The sequence below is a fragment of the Triticum aestivum genome, chromosome 4B (genome assembly GCF_018294505.1).
Source record: "Triticum aestivum cultivar Chinese Spring chromosome 4B, IWGSC CS RefSeq v2.1, whole genome shotgun sequence".
Taxonomy (NCBI): Eukaryota; Viridiplantae; Streptophyta; class Magnoliopsida; order Poales; family Poaceae; genus Triticum; species Triticum aestivum.
Genome location: NC_057804.1, coordinates 154,455,666 through 154,477,478, shown reverse-complemented (window position 1 = coordinate 154,477,478; position 21,813 = coordinate 154,455,666).

The following is a 21,813-nucleotide window of genomic DNA, read 5'->3' as shown; positions in this document are numbered from 1 at the left end:
CCAGCGTGCGAGGTACTCGAGACCGGTTTTGCTCGCCCCCTGCACGCACATGGCGAGCTGACTAGGCCGGCATGGACACTTGTAGGTGCTGGTGAAGTTGCGAACAAAGGTCTGCTCGAAGTCAACCCATGAGTTGACGCTGCTAGCCAGCAGACTGTTCAGCCATCTCTGGGCTGAGCCCTGGAGCATGAGCGGGGCGTAATGTACGGCCAGGTGTCAGTTTCTTCCCGTGATGCCAATGGCGGTGGTGTAGTCGATGAGCCAGTCCTCCGGCTTGACAGCCACGTTGTACTTGGGGGTGTCGCGGGGAAGCGTGAATCCTTTTGTGAAGGGCTCATCCCGGATGCATGAGCAGAAAGAAGCTGGACCGACCACATTGTCCTCCTCTAGCTCAAGGGAGAGGCTAAGCTGCTCGATGCGGTGACGGCGTCAGTGTCATCGATGCTGTGCAGGCCCAGCCGGCTTGCGACCGAGCCGCGGGTAGCGGGGTGGGCTGAAGCAGGATGGCAACGCCAACCGGATTGCATGGGAGGGTCCTGCCGGCACCGGTATCCTCGAGTCGGCTCGTTTCCCAGGTCATCACCAGCCGTCAGGGCACGGTTGTGCCGGGTCCGTGTCGCACCGGAATGAGCTTGGTTAGGGGCGGAGAAGATGCCGTGTTCGGCTAGTCGGGGTCATTGGTACGTGATACGTCCATTTTGCATCATGTTTACCTACCGTTATTTATAATGTATTTATGCATAATAATGTTTTTTGGAGTAATTCTAATGCCTTTTCTCTCATTATATGCAAGGTTCACAGAAAGAGGGAGAATTCCGGCAGCTATAAATCTTAACCTGAAAAAGCTATGTCAGGCCACCTATTCTGCACAACTCCAAATGAGGTGAAACTTCACGAGGAATTTTTATGGAACAAATAAGAAATAATGGACCAAATAACTACCGGAGGGGGCCCACCTGGTGAGCACAAGACACCAGGGTGCGCCAGGCCCCCCAGGCGCGCCCTGGTGGGTTGTGCTCAGCCCAGCCCACCTCCGGTGCCCATCTTCTAGTATATAAGTCATCTTGACTTAGAAGAAATAAGCGGAGTACTTTCGGGATGGAGAGCGGCCATCTTGAGGCGGCACTTGGGTAGGAGCACTTTTGCCCTCCGACGGAGCAATTCCACCGGGGGATCTTCCCTCCCGGGAGGGGGGGGGGATCATCGTCATCATCATCACCAACAAGTCTCCCATTTTGGGGAGGGAAATCTCCATCAACATCTTCAACAACACCATCTCCTCTAAAACCCTAGTTCATCTCTTCAGTTCAATCTTTGTACTGGAACTATAGATTGGTGCTTGTGGGTAACTAGTAGTGTTTATTACATCTTGTATTTTATTACTATATGGTTTATTTGGTGGAAGATTATATGTTCAGATCCATTATGCTACTTAATACCCCTCTGATCTTGATCATGATTATCATTTGTGAGTACTTACTTTTGTTCTTGAGGTCAGGGGAGAAATCTTGTTGCAAGTAATCATGTGAATTTTATATGTGTTCGATACTTTGATGGTATGCATGTTGTGATTCCCTTAGTGGTGTCATGTGAACGTCGACTACATGACACTTCACCATATTTGGGCCTAAGGTAATGCATTGTGGAGTAGTTATTATATGATGGGTTGCGAGAGTGACAGAAGCTTAAACTCTACTTTATGCGCTATTCCGTAAGGGACTGATTTGGATCCAAAAGTTTAATGTTATGGTTACAATTTATTTTTAGTACTTTTCTCATAGTTGTGGATGCTTGCAAGGGGGTTAATCATAAGTAGGAGGTTTGCTCAAGTAAGAACATCACCTAAGCGCCGGTCCACCCACATATCAAATTATCAAAGTAGCGAGACACAAGTCAAACCAACATGATGAAAGTGACTAGATGAAATTCTGGTGTGCCCTAAAGAACACTTTGCTTATCATAAGAGAGCGTTTTTGCCTGTCCTTTGCCTAAAAAGGATTGGGCTACCTTTTTGCACTTTTCTTACCATTACTATTACTTGCTCGTTATAAATTATCTTGCTATCAAACTACTCATTTCTTATAATTTCAGTGCTCGCGGACATTACCTTGCTGAAAACCACTTGTCATTTCCTTCTGCTCCTCGTTGGGTTCGACACTCTTACTTATTGAAAGGACTACGATTGAACCCCTATACTTGTGGGTCATCAACGCTCTTTTCTGGCGCCGTTACCGGGGAGTGAAGCGCTCTTGGTAAGTGGAAATTGGTAAGGAAAAATTATTTCTGCGTGCTGAAATTTATTGTCACTTGTTACTATGGAGAACAATCCTTTGAGGGGTTTGTTCGGGGTATCTTCACCTAGATCGGAACCACAATTAGTTTCCCCTCAACCTATTGCACCTATTGAAAATAATGAATATGAAATTCCTTCAGGTATGATAGAACAACTGCTAGCTGATCCTTATGCAGGAGATGGAACCGAACATCCTGATCTGCACTTGATATATGTGGATGAAATTTGTGGATTATTTAAGCTTGCAGGTTTACCAGGAGATGAAGCTAAGAAGAAGGTTTTCCCATTATCTTTGAAGGGAAAAGCATTGGCATGGTATAGGCTATGCGATGATATTGGATCTTGGAATTGGATTGGTTGAAATTGGAATTCCATCAAAAAAATTATCCTATGTTTCACGGGAAACCACGGCCACCTATGGGACTAGGAGGCCCCTTGTTTCGGCAGGGGGACGTCGCATTGCACAAAGAGCAGACGAGCGTGAGGCAGCACAACAGAGATTACGCGGGCAGTTTTACCCAGGTTCGGGCTGCTGCGAGGCATAAAACCCTACTCCTGCTTTTGGTGGATTGATGGTGGAAATGTAGTGGTGGAGCGCAGTACACTTGCCCGACAAGGGTTGCCTCAGGGCGGTAGCGACTACGCGCATATGGGGGTGTGAGTTATCCAACCTTCTGACCTCCTCTACATTTGCCAAGGGCCTCCTTTTATAGAACAAGGGGTCAACACAGTGGCAAAGTAGTCATTATGCAGTGATATGATAGAAAACAGTGTTAACCTAACTCTGTAGGCTGACAGGGCGCATTAAATGCACCGCTCAATGTCACATCATTGGTTACCCGACATGACTTACTGGGCTATCTTGCTAGCTCCATGCCTGCTCATCTGACACATTGCAGGACGGGTGTCATCTGTGGGTCTTCTGGTAGAAAGGGGCTGCCATGTGGCGAATGGCTGCCACTTAATAACTCTGTAGCTTGACACTGCATTGATCAACGACGTGGGTCATGGTAAAGTGGTTGGTGAGGTGATTTAGCCTCCGCAAGTCCCGGCAGGCCCTGCCATGATGCCTTGGTCATCTTCTTCTAGGGGTGGCCTCGTCCCTTTCCGAGCTAGCCTACCCGACAAAGGAGGCCTTTCTCTTGACGATATCTTGCTTCTCTGGCTTGGTCTTGGTCCCTCTGATCTGCTTGTTGGTCCATCGAATCTCTTGGTTTCTTTAACTCTGTCTTGTGTTGGTGCTTCAATATTGGTTTCGTGCCTGTGCACAGTCAGGGCAACAGTCCTAGGGTTTATTGCACCAACAGAAGTCCTAGGGCATTGTTGGGGTAGGGCCTAATAAGTGCACAAGCAGAGTTGCCGAAGAGGCTGGTCTCTTGAGATCTTCTTTGCTTCTTTGTTAGTCTTTATTTTAGGCAAGTTTCTGGTTTCCCCACATGCCGTGTAAAGCCAATAGTGGTGGGGCCGCTCCAGTAATGGCCCGTGAATGACTTTAATGCACGAGGTAAAAACTGCCAATTCACTCTTCCCACCACGCCCTTCTCCTAAGCCACGTACGCTGCATGCATCACACGGGGTAGGTAACGGAGGCACTTGGCACGAGAGAGCATTAAGGCGGGGGCCTAATCATCTTGAGTTGGTGGAGGAGGGAGGTGGTCGCCTGTTGAGGGAGCGGCTCCCCTCCCCGACCCATCTATAAAAGGAGGGGTGGACGAGGGTGGAGTCTTCCCTTCTTGCTTTCTTCTTCTCCTCCGTCTTCTATTGCCGCTGGTTATGTTGAAGGGGAGAGCCTGGGGCCAGCTCCGGGCTCTTGGTTGGGGCGAGTGCCGCCAACTGCCTGTGCTGGCGCTCGGGGAGTGAGCCTGGTCCTTGTTGTGATCGATCTCCTAGTTCCTTCGAAGCTTGGCCTGGAGGCGGGGCTGTACATCATTGGTAATCCTAGCACTGCCCCTCCCAGAAGTCTTGGTGCCGATGTAGACGAGAGGTGTGCCTTCCTTCCCGCCAAGGTGGGCAGCGGGGCGCCTCAAGCCCCTTCACCGTATTTGTCGCTCGCCATCTTCCCGGAGGGGATGCTGGGTTGGAGTCCTAGCATTCTCCGGCAGTGGTGGTGACGGAGAGAAAACGAGGGAAGGCGGAGGTAGAAGGCGGTGGAGGGTCAGGTCGGAGTATGATGGCATGGATGCCTTCGCCTCCGACCGACGACCTACCGCCTCATCTTCCGTCCTTCCCTTCCCACCCCTGCACCATCATCACCGGCCTCTTTGGGATATAGCCGGGGAGGGATATTCTCTTGGCGCCTTCACCTTTCCTCCAGTGATCTCCCGACCGAGCCCCTGCGGATGACCCCGCCAGGGCTCGAGTCGGGTCTTCTCTCTAGTGATGGTGACCGGGGGTGCATCACCCACTCCTACGATTCTCCTCCACACATTCGCCAGGCCCGGTCTCGTTCGACCACCTCCAGGTAGGCTGCGAAGGGAACGGATGGGTTCTCACCCAGACATTTTTCTCATCTTTTCCTCCTTCCACCGAAGTGCCTGGGGGAGGGAAAACAATAAGAGGAGATCACGAGGCACTTCTCTTTTCTTAATCTTAAATCAGTAGGCACTTGCCAATTTTTAATTCAAATAATATAATCTCTCGAGTCCATGTTTGTGTTCTATAATGCCAGTACTCGTATCAGCATGTTCATGAAAAAGATAACCTTGCCGGGAACCCATGCATGTATATGTCCATGTAGAGGCGAGATGCCACTTTAATGTAAATAAACGAGTTTTCCTGGCACGCTATCTTGCCAGTCCCCTTTTAGTCTTGCGGAGAACCACATCTGATGTGCTACAAACAAAGGGACCAATCCCGCTAACTTCCTTTTAGCAAAGGCCACTACGACAATTTTGACCGAAGCAACATTCGACTCAGGGATGGGAGCAACTAGTCTGTCGGGCAATCTTCTCAACTCCTTGTCGAAGCCAAGTTCACGGCAAGAACCTGCAGCTTCATGCAGATGAGAATGAATGCATGATCCAATCCTATTTATATGCATGTGCAAATTCTCATGAAATGCTTGTGCAATGATCTTGGACTGCTCATGCATGCAGTCTAGGTTAGGGTCCCCGCTATAGCGCTACTTTATTTTATCTTGCACGGGCTCATCGCCCCGGCTTTTTACAAGGGGTTACATGCAGCTGAGGCAAGGCATGTACAAATTGGTGGCTATCGGGCAGGTCCTGACAGCCGCGCCTTACGGGTAGAACTTGCGGGGATGCTCAATATTCCATGAGTATTGGAACTGAGTGCCATTTCTGGTCTCCGAACGGACTGCGCCAGGTCTGATAACTCGTACTACCCGGTAAGGGCATTCCCACTTTGGTGACAACTTGTTTGTACCCTTGGCGGACTGAACACGCCTAAGGAAGAGGTCACCTTCCTCAAAACATCGGGCATGAACCCTGCGGCTATGATAGCGATGCAGGGCTTGCTCACAGCATGCAGCACACGTAGCAGCCCGGAGACGGTCCTCCTCGAGTAGCACAGCATCGTCACGCTAGTGCTGATCTTGCACTACATCATAGGCAAGCACTCGACCCGACCCGTAAATGAGTTCCATGGGGATAACTGCTTCTGCCCCGTAGACTAGGGAGAAGGGAGTCTTCCCAGTAGCTTGTTTTGGTGTCATTCTGAGGGACCAGAGAACTACTGACAGCTCCTCAATCTACCGCCTGTGGAGCCTCTGTAGTGTATCAAAGTTTCTTGTCTTGAGTCCACACAACACTTCAGCGTTTGCCCTCTTAGCTTGTCCATTGCTCCAGGGGTGTGCCACACGGGTGAATGAGTTCTTGCATCCGAGGGCATGAACATATTGCATGATGGAGCAGCTCGTGAACTGGGTGTCATTGTCGTTGATGATCCTAGCCGGAACTCCAAAACGACACACTAGATCTTACAAGAACTTGATAGCTGGCTGAGTAGTCACCTTCCTCATGGCAGTCACTTTTGTCCACTTTGTAAAGTTGTCGATGGCAACGAACAAGAATCCAAAGCCCCCGATTGCTCGGGGGAAGGGGCCAGGCTATTGAGCCCCCACACCGAAAATGGCCATGATAGAGGGATTCTCTGAGGCGCTTGGGCAGGCAGGTGGATGTTCTTGGAATGGAACAGGCAGGCTTCGCACTTGGTCACTAGCTCGACCGCATCTTGGAGGGATGTGGGCAAATATAATCCTTGTCGGAATACTTTCCCAACTAATGCCCTTGATCCAATGTGGGAGCCGCACGTGCCTTTGTATATCTCAGCCAGCAGTTCCTTTCCTTCTTCCCGGCACACGCACTTCAATTTCACACTGTTGGGCCTCCTTCTGTACAGAGTGTCATCGACAAAACTGATACATACTGGCCCTTCGGGCTACTTTTTCATCTTCGTCTTGCTCGCCAGGAAGCTCTCCGGTTTGGAGGAAGCTGACAATGTGCCTTGCCCAAGTTGGAGCCTGGGGCTCGGCAACGAGGACTAACGGCACCTCCTCCGATGTGGGAGCACATGCCTCACATGCGGGGTCCATGGGCCCGGCTGGAGGGGGTGGTTCGTCAAGCTGGGAGGAGTTGTTTCTTGCAAGGTCTCTGCCGGGAGCGGACGACTCTCCTGGGAGAGGCTTGCTGGTGTCCACCTTTGTCCTTTTTCGGGCCATTGTTGCTGGGGATATGGAGGACTAAGTAAGTTGGTGACCAAAAGTTCCTGGTTCCATAGGAAGCTTTTGCCTACCACACCTTGACAGATAATCAGCTATGCTGTTTTCCGCATGGAGTACGGGCTCTGTTCACAATCAGTCAAAGTGCTCCTCCAATCTTCTCACTTCCTTGACATCTGCCTCCAACAATGGACTTTGATAAATCCTTGTTGACTTGTCTCACCACCATATGTGAATCTCCTCCAATGATCAACTTCTTAATTTCCAGTTCAGCTGCAATCATGACTACAAAAAAGACACATCCATGAGATTTTGGGCCGAATGATTTTTTTCCTGTCATACTTATCAAACTTCTATGACGATAATTGTGACAAAAACCCGGTATCATCATAGATGTGGTGGGCTCCTACTTCTATGGTAAAAACTCATGACAGAAAATGGGATTTTCGTCTTGGGCAGGCCGGAGACGCAGCTGCATGACATTCTTTGGGCCGTCCATGACAGAAAAAACCATGGTAGAAGCAAGGGCGAGGAAAATATCAGGGTGTTCCCGGTTACGGTGGGTGGTCGGGTCCGAGCGGTGCATGGAGGTTTGCGCGTTTCTCTCATACACGCACACACGTGGGTGCGAGGCATTTGGCTTTAACTAAACTCAAGCGAAGCATTCGCCTACTGAACCCGAGCAATTGCACTGCAGGCTATGCGTTACTGAACCCGAGTGATCGATTGATGGCTGTTAACTAAACCCGATCGAGCGATTCCTTCGCTACTGCCGCTAACTGAAGTCAATTGATGCTGCCTCTAGATGAACAGTGAGCTTTGTTGGGAGGCTTTGGATGAATATTTCTCGGTGGGGGTTGGATGAACAGGACCCCATGGTGTTGCCGCTGGATGAACAGGACCCTGATCGATCGAGCCGGTTGGTCGTGGATGAACAGGACCGCGTGGAGGGCTGGATGAATAGGACCCCGTGGAGGGAAGGTTGAACAGTAGTCGGTGGATGGCTGGATAAATAGTAGCCCATGGAGGGGTGGTTGAATAGGACCCCGTGGAGAGGGCTGGGTGAACAGTAGCCGATGGAGGAGCGCGCGGTGGAGGCTGGATGAACAGGAGCCCGTGGATGAACAGTTGCAAGTGGAGGTTGGAGGAGGTCGACAGTGGATGAACAGTAGCCCGTGGAGGCTGGAGGAGGTCGACGGTGGAGATGACCAGCATCCCATGGAGTCTCGTTTCGCGGTATGCCACACCCCTCACGATGAACAGGACCCCCGTTTCGACCATAGAGCTGCAACACAAGTCCGTTTCCTCCGTTTTGCGGTACGCCACACCCCTCCCGATCAACAGGATCTCGTTTCGACTGTGGCCGGTCGAACACACGGTCGTTTCCTCCATTCTGCGGTAGGCCAGGCCTCGTTTCCATCGGCTGTTCCAACTAAGCCCTCCCGATGAACACGACGACACAGTTTCTCCATTCCGACCCAGCCATGTATACGAGCCATGGCGGTACATATGCGCGAGTAGGCGTTCGAGACCCCTCCCGTATGTACGTACGTGGCCGTATTTTCTTTCATGCACCCCGGCCGATGTACGTACGTGTACATGCAACGTGCGCGCCTCTACTATGACACGTGCATGCCTCTACTACGACATGTGCGCGCCTCTACTATGACACGTGTGCGCCTCTACATCGACCAGCATGTGCGTACATGTTCGCGACCAGAATGACAATGCTACGTACGCTTCGACCAGGTGGGTCCCGACTGTTAGACACTTCCTTGCGTGCAAAGATGTAGCTGGTGGGTCTCAGCAGTCTGGGGGCGAATCGTTTTTTCCTCGTAATTATGATGCACTTCCTTGCGTGCGAAGATGTAGATGGTGCGTCCCAGCAGTCAGGGGGAAATGTTTTTTTCGCGAAATACGGTGGCCTGTCTGGTGGGTCCCTGCTATCAGGTGGAAGAATCATTATTTTGCACGTAATAAGGACGCACATCCTTGCTGCTGCTGTGGACCCAGCTGTCAGCCTCTCCACGTATAGTCCACTTCCGATGGATGTCGTTCATTGACCATGTTGACCATGCCGCGCCGAGACCAGCAGGGCTGTTGACGATGGTGAGGCCTAGGATGGGAACGACCTGGAGCCAGGGAAGACTCCGCAGTTGTTTCCCACCCAAAGGGGAGTACGAGGGTTTACTGGTTCATCTGCCGTCACCGGACAATAACAGCTGGTGTGGGTGAGTACAGGGATGGCTAGGCCAGTGATGGGAGTTCGGTGGGGCGGTGAGGCCTACGTGGCAGCATAGCCGACCGCGGGAGGAGGGAGCAGGCAGTCCCGCCGACGCTTGTTTGAGCGGCTGGAGCAAGAAGAGCAGAGACTGAAGAAGCCGACGGCCATTGGATGGACATCCAGCAGTCACTGCTCTCGTGTGTTGACTAAATTGACACGGCGTTTCATCTGCGTCAACCTTTTTTAGGAAAGCATACGCGTCAAAATGTAGTAGGTGCACAAGTCAGCCTCAGATTTGTGGAAAACAGCATACATCCCATTTTCTAATTCTTAAGAATTTTTTTGGAGCCCATCTTCTTTTTGTTAGCATTACACTCCATATTGTGGCCATGGTTAAAAATTATATGAAATCTTGCATATTTCGGTGGGATAAACTATTTTTAATGCCGAAATATCGAGTCACATTCAAACTATTTTGAAAAAAAATTATATAAATATAAAATCCAAATAATTGTCCACGCATAAAAATCAATGGAATTTAAAATCTTTTAATGAAAAAAATGAAACTAATTCCCTGTTTGATGTGTTTTAAAAATGTACAACCCTTTTCTGGGCAAACCATATGAAACTCTCCTCGTCTTGAAAGATTTGCAACCCAGCAGGGCTGATAAGGCAAGTAGGCCTCGTTTAAGTATTTCTTTAAAAAAATGGAACTGGGCTAGCCATTTTCCGCAAGAAAAAAACACAACTGGGCTCATGATGTGGTAAACATAAATAAAACCCTCGCTAGATGGGCCACAGCCCACGCACAGCCCCGTTGTTACCCTGATCTGTTGCTAAAACTAGTATAAATAACAATTGCTTGTTCCTTCAAAAACTGTGCAACCTGCTGGGTCCCTGGTGTCAGCTGCTCGTAGTGTAATTCTCTCATTTATTGACTACGTTGACAATGGCGTGAGCCCCAGATGTCCAACCATTAGGAGGAACCATTTTTTTGGGCTTGTAATAACAAGGCACTTGCCTACTACCATGATGTTGGTGGGTCCCTACTGCCATCCTGTCCATGTATAGTCATCTCCTTGTTCCTCTCGGTTGTTGACAATGTTGACAATGCAAGAGGGCGGCGCACCACACACGGCGAGCGAACCAAGGCGGAGGACGACGGCTAGGCCTCGGACGGAACGAACAGGAGCCGTCGAAGATGTGCCGGTCTAGTCACAGGCGGAGGGGAGTACGAGGGTTGACTGGTTCGGGTGCAGGTGCGTGTTAGGGCTGACGTTGCCGGAGAATAATAGGACGTGTGGGGAATAGAGGGAGGAACTAGCCAATGTTGGAGGGTACGGTAGGGCGGCAGAGGCGTAGCTAGCCATGGGAGGTGGTAGCAGGCGTAGCCGACGGGGTGGTTTGGTTTGGGCGGTTGGAGGAAGAATACAAGAGATAGAAGATACACGACAGATGTTGGATGTCAACCCAATGGCTGGTAGGCAGCACCGTTTTTTTGATAGAAAGACTGTAAGGGACCCCCCTACAGTATAATTGGTGCAACAAACCGAAATTGCAAGTACCATTCCTTGAACCTTGGTGGGTGGGAAGGCATCAACCCTTTCCCACCACTAGGCTATGCCTTAGTCTGCACCACTAGGCAAAATCGTTTGCTGACTAGCTAGTAAGTCGACACCACCTTGGATAGGCTATTTCCTAGTGGGTCCCAAATGTCAGAATCCAAATCTATCATGGTCATGCAGCCTTTCCTATGAAAATTTACAGCCCATTTAATGTGCTAGTTCGAAATAAGTTTGTGGGTGCTGGTGGGGGCTAATCACTTGGTTTCTTTAATGCAAAGTGAGCTCAAGTAGCCAGCGAGAGTGATGTTATTTCACTTGGTTGGGATTTGTTACAATATTTCACTCTAGATTAAACGAATGGCAATCCATTTGCCTTGTTTGAAAGAAAATATGACAGTGACACCCGAGTTGAAAAGGGCAAGAACATCTAACTCCAGCTTACAAATTGTACAAAATCACGAGGGTTAATTGTTCATCAGGTTTATACAAAAACCAGATTGAAAAGGGTAACAACATCTAATTCCAGCACTGTTTTCGACAGTCACAGTCAAATGGATCGGTCAGGTCCATAGAATGAACATCCTGGGTCATAAAATTTACTGGATTATGACCACAATATGTTGTAAGTAGAAGCCTAACATGTTCAGAAGCTCTTTTGCCCACATAAAACTCCTTTTTTCTCTTTGACATACCCATCCATCAAAACCATGCTGCTGATGGACAATAGTAATCTCGCATTCAGCAGGAAGAATGTGACAAATCTAGTGTTTGCACGCTTGGCTACATATCGTTCTAGCGTTATTGTCTTCAATCGAATGTCATGAGAAGTGAGAAAATCCCGGTGCTTTACGAATCCACCAATTGTTTATAACTTTCTTAACCCGTCCTGTTGTCTAAATAGATATGAAGATTGAAAACAGTCAAGGTCTAAAAAAAGAGTGTTGAAAGAGCAACAGCTGAACGGTTAATTCTAGTACACTATATGCGGGCTTCCAATGTGCGTGAAATTATCACCTTTATATACAACTTCTCCAGACATGGAAAGCATTGCAGCAAGCCAATAATCTTGTTTAGATCAAAACTATTCATTTGGATATATAAGATCTTGACAAAATCCAACACCATTGATAGTCCATCCATGGAGAAACTCTTCGCTGCGCATAGAACATAATATTAGTACAAAATGTCTACTCCAAGATGATATATAACTTATGCGCAGAAATTTAAAATGCAGCTTATGGTTACAAGTGTAGATGATAAGATAAAGTACCTGAAGAACTATGGAGCCAAACACCATATTGAAATGAGCATAGAGATCATGTATTACACCCAAGGTGTCCAGTTTAGGCGCAGAGAGGACGGTTATTTGCAACGGTGAATAACTATAATCAAGGATCAACCTTTGAAGTGAAGGGGCATCTTGGATGATGAGATGCCTTCCGTCAAAATAAAGTCCAATTCTTACAAGGTTAGGCGACTTTATTTGGAGACAACCAATTCTAACTGTGAAAACAAGCACCAAGCACTCCAGGGCAGGGCAACTAGAGTGGATGATGTTGTACAATGAGGCCTCCGATATATGAACCTACACAAGTGAAGTTTTTCGAGAAATGGGAGTCGAACGTTTAGTACCAGATTGTCTGCTAGGTAGCACACTGCAAAGGTGGCGGTGTGGAGAGAGGAGGAAAACTGCGAGATGGACATCGGTGCTGAGGGCACAAGTACATGGCCTTCGGTATGTGGTACATGTTTTCGAGGGGAATAGTAGAACTCAAGCAGTTGTAGTTCTATGAATTCAGGGGATTTCAACCGGGCATCCTACATTCAATGCATGGTATCCTTGCTGAGGTAGCATGACGGGATGAAGAGGCTTTGAACGGAGCCCTGGTGGGAGGAGATGATGGCGCTGGGGATTTCAAAATCATTGAAGAATTATAGCTGACGACGGTCGAGATTAAGGGGCACGGCGTGCCATAGAGGGCGCCACCAAATTGAGAGGACTTGGGTGCGGCAGCAATCCTTGGTGGTGACAAGCGAGATGATCTCCCCAAGGATGGCGTCTGGGAGATCGCTGATGCGGTCCACCCGAGATTCTATGGGTTCCTGGGATCTGGTGGGGGTGGGGTCGCCGCTTCTCCCCGCACTACCGGGTGCGGGATCTACAACAGGCATCGCCGCTGGCGGGAGCCATTTTCCTCGAGGGCATCGCATCGCACTCACGGATTTGAGGAGAGTAATGAATGACGATCCTAGTTGTACTGCAAGCGAAGAAGAAGGGGAGCTGGGGTTTTTCTGTAGTAGTGAGGAAGAAGGTGAGCTGGGGTTTTCTATAGGAGCGAGGTGAGGAATTTGGGGGTACGAGTGGAGGAGCTCATGTCAGGTGGGTGGGAGTGAGGAGGAAGAAGAGCACCCAGGTTTTTATGGGGGCGGTGTGCTAGGTGTGGATAGCGCCTCTCATTAAGTAAATATATGGGCTTTTGAATTGATTTTACTATTTAATGGTGGATGGGATGTTTTGTCTTGGGCCCAAAGAAATAATTACTCCTAATACAGTGGAGACACTCTACAGCTACCCAGAAAAACAACTACTACTAGTAAAGTGGATACCTACCGCTTCTGGCTCCTCCTAGGTCATCGAAATGTCTCCTTCTACTGAATGGCGTTATACTTTTGTTCACCGACACACGGGCCATGCAGCGCGCAGGTCCAAATGCCATCCACTAGATTAGAAGGCAGTATGGAGGCGGAGAATCACCCCGGTCGTAGCACGGCAGTAACGAGCCGTCGTATCACAAAACCCCACCTCCCCGCAGTCTAATTTTGACGGACGAAGCAACCATCATTTCACTCTTCGCCGAATCCCCTTCTCCCTCACTGTCTTCAAGAAAGGCAACACTCGCATCTGCCACTGTTCTTCTCTCCCAACGAAGGGAAGGTAAGCGGATGCATGATGTTGGTATATTTTAGTTCAGAGAAAAAAAAGAACTTTTGCAAAGCAGTAACCGATCCTCACTCTCTTTTTTGTTTCATCGTCATTGCGATTGTTTTTTCCTTTTAGTGGTCTTCTAGTATTCGTCAGTTTCATGATGGACCAAGGAGAACCAGGCAAAGATCTACCGATATTGGAGAAAACGCGGGAGGCTGATCCCCACAAGACAAAGAGCTCCAAGAAGATGGAGGCAGCCACCGAGACGACCCTAGATACGCTCACGGCCACTACTGAGATGGTCAACGCCCCGTTTGAGGTTACATCCCCCGTGGCACTTCAGGAGCAGTTTTCCCACTTCGAGGATGTGTCCCCCTGCTGAGCTGCCCAAGGTGATTTTCTTCTTTGCCGATATCGATTGTGGTTTTTCATCTAAGTATGTGGTGATGAATAATGCAAAAAAAAAATTAGCTTCGATGCCATTCTATACATAGTGGTTTAAATAACTTGTTTTTCTTATACTAGAAAGTAATTCAGAATTTGTTTCTGTTTCCATTAGAGCCCTGATGCAGAGAAGGATTGTGTGGTTGTACATGTCACTCGCTATGAGGTGGATGACCTGAATATACGCACTGAGAAAACAGAGTTCTTAGGCTGTTGGATACTGCAAGCTATTTGTGCTTATACCGTTGTCGAGTTGTATTCCAGCCTCACAATTGTCAGGCGTGTTGTCCAGGGTGTACTGAAGCACAAGAAGTTCAAAGCTACTCCTTCGTTTGTGAGGTATACTGTTCTTGTCAAGCTTACGCAGGAAGATGACGTGGCATGCCTCCACAAACAAGTTTATGAGTGGCAAGGCCACAAGGTTATCTTCATGAAGGTTCATATGATTGAGCTGCTGGCGGACGTCCTCGATGATGTTCCTCGCAAGGTCTGTCTTGTGTCCAGCCAAAATTAGATCTAGGCATGAAATAGTTGCCCCACCTAGTGTTTAAAGTAGTTTGGATTGTGTCTAACTATTCGAACCTTGCCTGTTATAGAGCCCTCTGGGGCTAGTACTCTTTTTGAATCCGTCTATGGGAACTACTGCTACTTTTGTGTGCCCTTGAATCATGTGAGAAGCATCGTAATTGTTGCCAAAACAGATGCGTCATCACTAGTTTTTCCATGAATATGGCATGGTAAGACATAAGTTGTCACGGTTTATCATATGAGTAGTGTGTGTTTGATGAAATAGAGTACTCACTCGAGAACTGTGCGTCGACGTATACATAAGTACTTGTAAACACTATTGGTGCTACCCAACTTGTAAGAAGTTGTGCAAAACACGACACATTGGCTCAACTCGCTTCAACAATAGGCTATCGATCAGCTAACAATCCACAATCTGTTGTCTGACATATAAGCAACTATGTATCTTGTTACAGTGGTTCATGCAGTTAACTAAGGACACAATGTAAATTCCAAATGTTCACATGCTAGTCCAGCATTCATGGGGAACACTCACATTAAACTCGGCTTCATATAAAACTTGAAAAACATAAGTTAAGCAATTTTATACATCTCAATGATTCGTAGAACATAACAAACATATACTAGTTCACAGCAAAAGACAAAGTTGTCAGAAGGTTTACAAATCAGGAAAAAACAAGCAAGGCTTCTCTGAGCAAACGGCCTCCCGGCACGCTTAAATTTCCGGGAGTTCACTCTGGTTTTTTCTTGTTGCCACCATCCAGGGTTAGGTTCTCTCATTCCAGAATAACCAATTATAATTGTGTTCTCAGCTAGAATGCTTAAATGAACCATGCAGTGTACTGACCAGCTGAAATTCTTTTGCAGAAATAAGCAGACCACAATGCCTCTTGTCCGCACACCTGTCCAAAAAACCGCCATGCAGCTATGCTAGCTAGTCTTTGGTCCATGGATGACTGGTAGAAAATGCATTCTGGACTAGGATGCAGTTGTTTTTGCTCATCCCTGCACTGCAATCAGGAAGTAAAACGTACAAATCAGCTTCTTTTAGATTGCGTTGGTCATTCTACCTAGTTACTATCAATGTAGGAATACCTGGAACACTGGTGGTTAGAGGACGCCAGCTAGGAATAGCCATATCATTTTGTGCAACTGTACTAAATCTGAGGTGTGTACTTTTGATTGCGCAGATAGGAACGATATGGAGACAGACATCCGTGTTTGCTCAAATACGAAATATGGTTATTTAAACGGTGACAGATATTTTCAGTGGTGTATGATTAACAACAACATCTATTGTGTTATAAGTGGCACTAGATTGACAGTATGAAAGTGCCCTGAAGTAAGTAGCATCACATCACATCAACACTGCCACTAGATTAACATGTATAATAATAGCATTACTATTACTGTCATGAGAGTAGCACATGGTCAGTAAATGTGCAATCAAATTTGTGAAGTTCCACTGGTATGAAGCAATGTTAGCGGTGTGAGATTTAAGTGTAACTGCAAAAACACAATTCATGGGAAATAAAGCAAGATGGAAGCACTTCATAAAATGGTGGTGGCATTAATTCAATTTATCGACGGTACTAGACATTACTTATAGCGACATTAGGTGGCATTGCTTAACGCTTCATGTGATTTTACATTAACGGTAGCGATATGGGCTTAGGGACAACAGGGGCATAAAGTGGTGAGGCAAATGTGGTTGCCGAGAGCGGCAAACACTCAGGCAGCTTGTCTGCATTTGTCCCATTTTTTATGTCCTTGGCGACATTTTACTATGTGAGCACAGGAAATCTAGACCTGCTCATTCTCATTTGTGTTGTCCCCCAACACCCCTCACTTTCTTTCCTTTTCAATCAAGAGACAGGTCCACTACCCCCCACCCTTCACCATCAATCATGCTTTCTTTGCCTTCTCAACCAAGAGACTGATTGGGTAGCCAGTATCTACTACTTTCCCCTGTTTCCTCTTAGAACCAAGTCCTAGATTCATGCTACAGCTTTCCCACTTTCTTCCCTATTTGAACCAACTCTTAGAGTCGACTGTATGAACTAGCTTTACCTCTAATAATAGTAAAAGTCTAGGTGGCTTTGGAATAGCGGACAGAAGTAGAAAAAGATCCACACGCAGCCAAGTGTGAGCTGGGGCAGTAGAGCAAGGTAGGTTTTGAAGGAATATATACCTGAGGGTCGTCGGCATGTGGCAAAGACGGTGTCGGGAGGCCGCATCTTGGCCACAATACCGTAGGGAGGAAGAAGGGGTTGGGGCCCTCCCAAGCCGGGGCTCTCTCGAAGATAATGGCACGGCTGCCGATCGGGACGCGCGGGCAGCCGTTGGTCTCCTCCTTCGCCGCTGACGACAACGTGAACGATGCACCTACACCCCTACCCCGGACGAGGTTGTCCCGCCAGATTTGTGACCAGCCATGAGCAGAGAGAGAGTGTGGCCACCTATGTCTTGCTTAGATCTAGGGAGCATGAGAGAGTGAAAGAGAGGAGCCCTAGTAAAGCAAGCTCTAAGGCTTCTTCTTATATATATAGTGGAGTTATTTTGTTGTACCAGATTCAAAAAAATGCGCTCCTACGTGTACCCGCAAGTGGGTGTGAGAGAACTAGTGCATGTGTGCACGTGTTCTCTTCGTGAGAGTACAAGAGTAATAGTATAAGTGTGTGATGTGCGAGCTAAAATAAAATGTGCGCAACGTCTTTTGTTTTTTAGAAGTTCTGATGGTAGGGTGTGAAGAGCATATATGTATGTGATGTCTACCTACAGATAGACGGTGGATGCAAGAGGACTCGGGAGAGTCGTGACTCGTGAGGGTGCGTGTGTGCATGAGAGAGAGGGGGCATGTATCAATGCAATGCGTGTGTCCGTAAAACATTATCCGACAAAAGTTCGCCACAAGCCTTTTCCTGACGAGCATCGTAAGCACCGTTAGATCGGCATCCGATAGTGTCAGTTTTGCCATGTCATTTAACAGAACAACCACTCCTCCTACACAAAAATCTTCCACGTGAGTGTTAGCAACTGCCGTAGGCTCCCTCCGTTCCAAAATGCAGTGGATATAGCTTTATTGAAAATTCGAACCTCGCAAACTTTCACCGAGTTTTCGTGTACCAAAATGCACATAAAAAATAGTTAGTATATATCATTTCATTCATCTTCGAGAGGTAACTATAAAGATGGGGGAGAAGTCTACAAAGAAAGACCATCGTATCACCTGCAACAATTTCAACCATCCTTTGGTGTGGAGGAATATCATAGGAACTCTGTATGATATGATTTTTGTAGGATTTTTTCCTTTAGAGCCAATTGGTTCATAGGAATAGATTCATATACTCCACATTTCAAAGGAAATAAACATGATATCATTTTTATAGCTTTAGAGCCACTTGGTTCATATGAATGGATTCCTATACTCCCATAATTTCAAAGGAAAATAAACATTAGCATATATTAAATAGAAAAGTTCCAATGAGGTGAACCAAATGACATCTCTTTTCTAATCCCTCCTCATAGGAATTGAGATACATGTCATCTCTAGATTCAACAGAAAAGTTCCTATGATGTGAACCAAATGACATCTCTTTTCAAATCCCTACTCATAGGAATTGAGTTAGTCCATTTTATCTCTTTCCCTACAACCTCCATGTATACATCTTCTATTCCTAAATAGCTAGTACAACCCACTAGTAGCTTTTTTCCAAGACATGCAACTATGGCACAAGAACTATATAGTGTGCGAATAACTTTGAAAGATGGTCGCTGGATGAAGCTAATCCGACAGTGCCGAGATGGCAAATCCGAGCACTACTGGCCATTGGATATCATCAATATTATACCACATGCTGCCGCACGTACAATTTAGAAGACTCCATGGTTGAACTTAAGCATAATGCACAAACCTCAAAACACAAGCACTTCTCCTTTGTTCTAGAATCTTGCGTATCATAATTGCCCAAACAATTTTTTTGTAAATGAATTGCCATTATTTGTTTTTAACTTTATCCTTTACAATGTACAACCACATTAATCTTAACATTTTTATAAAACTAATTGATTTTGAATGAGATGAACTATAAGAACTAAACGAACATCTACATCTTGCATATATAACTCAAAGCTTTACATGCTATACTGTGTATTTATTCATAATTTGGTTTCCAAATCTCATGCGTTCAATTCATGTGTACCTTACTAGTTTTGAGTAGAGTAGCAAATTTCACGCGGCCGTGTATATCAAAATGCAGGGCCCATGCATCATTGCCTTTCGGTCGAACCTACGTCCACAATTTTTTGTTCGTATATCTCCACTGGTCCCTTTACATAAACTGTTGCCTCGTTCTTATAAAGCCAAGCGGCCCACACATATTAAGGCGTCGACTCGAACTCAATCCCTCTCCCGTTTACTACGATGCGGCCCCGCACACAATAGTAGTGCTACAAACCCTACCGCCACATGCATCATCAGTTTTCTTCAAGAGGATGAGGGTGAAGCGGATTTGTAGTGGAGGCACTTTCAAAAAAAGGATTTGTAGTGGAGGACCCTACCCTAGGGTGCCCTAGGTAGCTGCCGCACTCATCATTGGTTTTCTCTTTTCTTTATGCTCTTGCGCCCTATATTGAAATGATGGTTGCTTCATCCGTCCATCTTAATGCGGGAAAGGTGGGGCTTTGTGATTTGACCCCTCATCACTCATTTACTACTACTTCAAAGCTACGAACGGGGTACCTCCAATTCCAACCGCTGCTCAGAACAGTAATTTAGTGCATCGCACATGGAACAAGACGGTGGATGAGCCACATGTCGGCCAAAGTGGTCATGTTAAGTGTGTCACCATTTTGTGTGCGGACTGACCCTCCTTGAGTTTTTTTTGACCTGGAAGACTACAGGGCTTACACCCCACAGAATTTTATTAAAGCTCACCCACAAAGAATACAAAAGGTTCCTCCAGGAGAGGAATGAAAATAGAGAAGAAAGAGCTATACAAAGGAGGCTACACTAAGCTAAGAGGGCAAAGAGCTAGTGGCTATACCTACGAAAAAGAAAGAAAATATATCTGAGGAACCCCTCAAGGGGGAAGGAAGTCAATCCACTTGAGTAGAGCATCCCTGTATCTGGTCTTGATCATGTGGGAAAGAAGGGTAAGGTCATGAATGGAACCATTTCTCCACTTCTTGAAAGAGGGGCTGATGTGTCTAAAAGCCTTATCATTCCTGATTTTCCATATGTTCCACCATGAAAGAAAGACCACTTCCGAGAAGAAAGGCTTATGGAAATCCTTCCTGGCGTGCAAGGCAATTTCCACCATGTCATTGCTACCCAGCCAGGTAACTTGGAGATAATTCCAAATTCTCATACTAAATTGCATTGGAAAAAAAAGATGATTCATGTCCTCAAGCTCTCCAGACAAACAAAGAACACACAGAGGTCCATCATCAATTTTCCAGTGTCTACATTGAATCATATCCTTGGTGTTCACTCTGTCCATTATGACCAGCCAGGAAAACATTTTAACTGTCATGGTACAACAACTTTTCCAAACCCAACTCAATATGGGGTTGGCCAGAACTGGTTGATGTACAACATCATAATACTTCTTTGCTGAATATTCAGATTTCTTCCCATGCCTCAAGTCTAGGTGTTGTTACATCCATTATCCAAAGAGACCTCAGCCAACATAGCTGAGAGTTGGTTGAATTCTTTAAAAGCCAATTCAGATAGAGGCAAGGCAAACATGTGCTGCCAATTTTCTGCCTGTAACACTTCCATAACTGAGAGATTTTTATGAAAACAGAAAGAGAAGAGCCTTGGGAATCTGTCTTGAGGAGTGCAAGAGTTATCAATCTCCCAATGATCTGACAAGGAAAGCACTGTATCCCCTCTGCTGACTGTTATAGAAGTAACAACCCTGAATTTGTCCATTAATTTGCAAATCTCTCTCCACCAAAAAGAACCACGGATGGTAGTGTCATGAGGAAGAAAGTAATAAGAGTCCCAGACCAAGTGAACCCATGGTATATCTGCCCTGTTATAAAATTTATTCAGATATTATAGAAGAAGCGCATCATTTTCAACCCCAGATTGAAAATTCCAAGTCCTCCCTTAAGTTTGGGCCTACAAACCAGAGGCCAGGCAGCCAAAGAATGCCCCTTCTCCTGACCATATTTCCTCCACACACACTGTCTTTGAATTCTCTCCAATTGCTTTAGTATACCCTGTGGTATAGATAGCCTACAAAGGAAATATATAGGCAGTGAGGAGATTACAGAATTTACCTGTTGTAGCCTACTACCTTGTGGCAGAAACCATCAGCTAGAAGTTAGCCTTCTCTCCATGCAGTCAACTAAAGGCAACATGTCTATGATTTTTGACCGAGTGGTGCCCACAGGTAATCCCAAATATGTGAAAGGCAATGAGCCTAACTGACAGCCAAATTGGGTAGCAAGAGCAGAGGCAACAATAGCCTCCACATTAATTGGATACATTAAAGATTTGTGGAAATTAATTTGCAAGCTAGTTGCCAGGGAAAAGGAGTTCAACACTGCTTTTAGAACCTCCAACTGAGTTGTATAAGCAGCCACAAAGAGCAATGTATCATCTGCATACTATACCACTGTGTAGTTAGGATCATGTGTTAACAAGCGCAAACGTAGTAAGCCCTGACGCAGGAGAATATTAATCATGGTCTGCAAAAGATCAACAACAATCACAAAGAGTAGAGGAGAGATAGGAACTCCTTGCTTTACACCACATTTACACTTGAAGTGCTTCCCAGGTACTCCATTCAACAAAATGGAAGAAGTTCCAGGAGATAAAAGCTACTGGACCCATGTGATAATTTGCTGACAAAACCTTTAGCCATAAGAATCTTTATTATTCCCTCATGCTGAATAGAGTCAAAAGCCTTTTCAAAATCAAGCTTGAGCAATATGATTGGCTTTTTGATCTTTTGCACTGATGGATATATTCAAAAGTCCAAGCAATACAATCTTGTATTGTTCTTGACTTAATAAAACCATACTGATTCTTACGAACACATTTGGTCATTTCTTCCTGAAACCTATTAGCAGCAAGTTTAGTGAGAAACTTCAATCCCACACTGGTCAAAGATATAGGCCTGAAATCACCAACAACCTCAGGTG